We start from the raw sequence: 4986 nt of genomic DNA on the forward strand, positions 1-4986 counted from the left end.
AAAAAAAAAAAAAAAAAAAAAAAAAAAACATACATGGGTTGACAATAGAAGGGTAAGGTAGGTTACATGGAATTTATTAGGTATAGCTTCGTTTTTAACTTAAACTGGTTGAGAGAGGTACTGTCTTTAACATGGTTGGGAAGGTCATTCCACATCCTGGGCCCCTTGATCTGTAGAGCATTTCTGGTTTGATTAAGTCGTACTCTAGGAATATCAAAACTGTATTTATTTCTGGTGTGGTGCTCATGGGTTCTGTTACAACCTTCTATGAAGCTTTTGAGATCAGGATTGGCATTACAATTTAGCGTTTTGTATATGTATAATACACATGAGTGAATGTGCAGTGACTTAATGTCTAACATATTCAGAGATTTGAGTAGGGGTACCGAGTGATGTCTGGGGCCAGAGTTGGATATTGTCCTAATAGCAGCTTTGTGTTGAGTAATTAGAGGACGTAAGTGATTTTGGGTAGTAGAGCCCCAAGCACAAATACCATAGTTGAGATATGGATAGATAAGGGAGTAATAGAGAGTCACCAGGGCAGGGCGTGGTACATAATATCTGATCTTAGAAAGAATGCCCACAGTTTTTGAAACTTTTTTTGATATATTTAGAATGTGTCCCTGGAAATTCAGCTTGTGGTCAATGAGAATGCCAAGGAATTTGCCATCTAATTTGTTACAAATTTGGGTATTGTTTATTTTGAGATTTATTTGATTAGAGGATTTATTGCCAAACAGAATATAGAAAGTTTTGTCAATGTTAAGGGTGAGTTTGTTGGCAGTTAGCCACAGATGGACTTTATTTAGCTCAGTATTTACTGTGGCATTTAGAGCAAGGGGATCAGGACTGGAGTAAATGAAGGTTGTGTCGTCAGCAAATAGGATTGGTTTGAGGTGTTGGGAGGCATTTGGAAGGTCATTAATGTAGATGAGAAAGAGGAGAGGGCCAAGTATGCTGCCCTGGGGAACACCAATGTTGATGGGTAGGGTGGGCGAAATTGTATTATTCACAGAAACACATTGGAGCCTGTCAGTAAGGTAGGATTTGAGGTATTGTAGGGAGTGTCCTCTGACACCATAATGATGTAATTTAAGAAGAAGGTTTTGGTGGTTGACAGTATCGAAAGCTTTACGCAGGTCCACAAATAACCCAACAGGGAACTCATTTTTATCAAGAGCTGTATGAATTGAGTTAAGCATACTAATAAGTGCATCGTTAGTGCTTTTTTTGGGCCTGAAGCCATATTGGCAAGGGCTAAGTATATTGAGTTTGGCTAGATATGAGTAAAGCTGCTTATAGATTAGTTTTTCAAAAATTTTTGACAAGTTTGGCAGGATTGATATAGGTCTGTAGTTGTTAACATCTGTGAGATCACCACATTTGTGGACAGGCGTTACTCTCGCTTTTTTTAGAATATCTGGAAAGGTTTGGAGTTCAAGTGACTTGTTGAAGAGCAAAGCAATAGCAGGGGCTAAAGATCTGGAGGCTTTTTTGTAGATTAAAGTTGGTATCTCCTCAAGGGCACCAGACTTGGTTTTAAGGGAAAGGATTATCTCATTGACGTCAATGGAATTAATAGGCTTTAGGTACAGAGACTGGGGATAGTTCCCTGTAAGATAGTCCTTAATGTCAGTACTGGAAGATGGAATATCATTAGCAAGGGATGAACCAATGGAAGAGAAGAACCTATTGAACTCAATAGCAGAATCAGAGGCTGAAAGCTGACCATCGTTATTAGACAGGAGAGTCGGTTTGCTATTTAAAGACTTTTTTGATCCCAATATTTGTGAAATTGTTCTCCATGTTTGTTTAATGTTGCTCTTTATTTGGGTAAATTTATCTTCGTAGTATTTAGTTTTGGCTCGTCTAATTATCTTAGATAGCAATAATGAGTAATTCTTTGAGAATTCTTTGGAGACAATCCCTAACCTATACTTTTTCTCAAGGTCATGTTTTTTATTAATAGATTTAAGTATTCCCTTTGTAAGCCAAGGATTGTTAAGCCTTTTGGTTGTGACTTGTTTTGTAAGCATAGGACAGTGGGTATTATAAAGGCTAAGAGTTATTTGAAGAAAAGATTGAACTGCTAGGTTGATGTCCTCTATGTTACCTAACTCGGACTCCCAGTTGACATTATCAGTAGCAGTTATAAAATTGTCTATAGCAGTTTCATTGTGTAGTCTAAAACGTATCTCTCTTGACTCAAGAGGTGGTTTGCTAATGTTAGTTAAGAGAAATGTGGGGTAATGGTCTGTAGTGCTATCGGTGATTATACCTGAAGTAAGCGGAGAGGTTATATTTGTCCAGATGTGATCAAGAGTCGTGGCAGTGCTATCAGTGATTCTAGTGTATTAATTAATAATAATAATAATAATAATAATTTTTATTTAGGTAAAGGTACATACATAAAGAGATTTTACAAAGTTTGTTGGCTTTATAGATAGAGCTAGTACATACAATGCCTAAAGCCACTATTACGCAAAGCGTTTCGGGCAGGAAAAAACACTAATGACTAAAGCTTAAAACTAATGGGTAAAAAGAATAAAATGTGTTGAGTACAAATAAAAATAGAGGTAAAAGAGGGGGGAACATTGTTGAAAAAGCAGCACAAATACAATTACAAATTATTACAGAAAATTACATTCAAACAGCGTTGATTTGAAAAAAAAAAAAAAAAAAAAAAAAAAAAAAAGGGTTGACAACAGAGGGGTAAGGTAGGTTACAGGGAATTTATTAGGTATAGCTTCGTTTTTAACTTAAACTGGTTGAGAGAGGTACAGTCTTTAACATGGTTGGGAAGGTCATTCCACATTCAGCATGGGCCCCTTGATTTGTAGAGCATTTCTGGTTTGATTAAGTCGTACTCTAGGAATATCAAAACTGTATTTATTTCTGGTGTGGTGCTCATGGGTTCTGTTACAACCTTCTATGAAGCTTTTGAGATCAGGATTGGCATTATATTTTAGCGTTTTATATATGTATAATACACATGAGAGAATGTGCAGTGACTTAATGTCTAACATATTCAGAGATTTGAGTAGGGGTACCGAGTGATGTCTGGGGCCAGAATTGGATATTGTCCTAATAGCAGCTTTGTGTTGAGTAATTAGAGGACGTAAGTGATTTTGGGTAGTAGAGCCCCAAGCACAAATACCATAGTTGAGATATGGATAGATAAGGGAGTAATAGAGAGTCACCAGGGCAGGGCGTGGTACATAATATCTGATCTTAGAAAGAATGCCCACAGTTTTTTAAACTTTTTTTGATATGTTTAGAATGTGTCCCTGGAAATTCAGCTTGTGGTCAATGAGAATGCCAAGGAATTTGCCATCTAATTTGTTACAAATTTGGGTATTGTTTATTTTGAGATTTATTTGATTAGAGGATTTATTGCCAAACAGAATATAGAAAGTTTTGTCAATGTTAAGGGTGAGTTTGTTGGCAGTTAGCCACAGATGGACTTTATTTAGCTCAGTATTTACTGTGGCATTTAGAGCAAGGGGATCAGGACTGGAGTAAATGAAGGTTGTGTCGTCAGCAAATAGAATTGGTTTGAGGTGTTGGGAGGCATTTGGAAGGTCATTAATGTAGATGAGAAAGAGGAGAGGGCCAAGTATGCTGCCCTGGGGAACACCAATGTTGATGGGTAGGGTGGGAGAAATTGTATTATTCACAGAAACACATTGGAGCCTGTCAGTAAGGTAGGATTTGAGGTATTGTAGGGAGTGTCCTCTGACACCATAATGATGTAATTTAAGAAGAAGGTTTTGGTGGTTGACAGTATCGAAAGCTTTACGCAGGTCCACAAATAACCCAACAGGGAACTCATTTTTATCAAGAGCTGTATGAATCGAGTTAAGCATACTAATAAGTGCATCGTTAGTGCTTTTTTGGGGCCTGAAGCCATATTGGCAAGGGCTAAGTATATTGAGTTTGGCTAGATATGAGTAAAGCTGCTTATAGATTAGTTTTTCAAAAATTTTTGACAAGTTTGGCAGGATTGATATAGGTCTGTAGTTGTTAACATCTGTGAGATCACCACATTTAACATAAGAACATAAGAACAAAGGTAACTGCAGAAGGCCTATTGGCCCATACAAGGCAGCTCCTATTCTATAACCACCCAATCCCACTCATATACATGTCCAACCCGCGCTTGAAACAATCGAGGGACCCCACCTCCACCACGTTACGCGGCAATTGGTTCCACAAATCTACAACCCTGTTACTGAACCAGTATTTACCCAAGTCTTTCCTAAATCTAAACTTATCCAATTTATACCCATTGTTTCGTGTTCTGTCCTGTGTTGATACTTTTAATACCCTATTAATATCCCCCTTGTTATGTCCATTCACCCACTTGTAAACCTCTATCATGTCGCCCCTAACTCTTCGCCTTTCCAGTGAATGCAACTTAAGCTTTGTTAATCTTTCTTCATATGAAAGATTTCTAATTTGGGGAATTAACTTAGTCATCCTACGCTGGACACGTTCAAGTGAATTTATATCCATTCTATAATATGGCGACCAAAACTGAACTGCATAATCTAAATGGGGCCTAACTAGAGCAAGATATAGCTTGAGAACCACACCAGGTGTCTTGTTACTAACGCTGCGATTAATAAATCCAAGTGTCCGATTTGCCTTATTACGAACATTTATGCATTGATCCTTTTGTTTTAAATTCTTACTAATCATAACTCCCAGATCCCTTTCGCAATCCGACTTCGCAATCACAACACCATCTAGCTCGTATCTTGTAACTCTATCATCATTACCTAACCTCAGAACTTTACATTTATCACCATTAAACTGCATCTGCCAATCCTTTGACCATTTCAAAACCCTATCTAGATCAACTTGAAGTGATTGTGAGTCCTCCTCCGAATTAATTTCCCTACCGATTTTCGTATCATCGGCAAATTTGCAAATGTTGCTACTCAAACCTGAATCTAAATCATTTATATATATTATAAACAACAG

The sequence above is a fragment of the Procambarus clarkii genome, chromosome 90 (assembly GCF_040958095.1).
Source record: "Procambarus clarkii isolate CNS0578487 chromosome 90, FALCON_Pclarkii_2.0, whole genome shotgun sequence".
Taxonomy (NCBI): domain Eukaryota; kingdom Metazoa; phylum Arthropoda; class Malacostraca; order Decapoda; family Cambaridae; genus Procambarus; species Procambarus clarkii.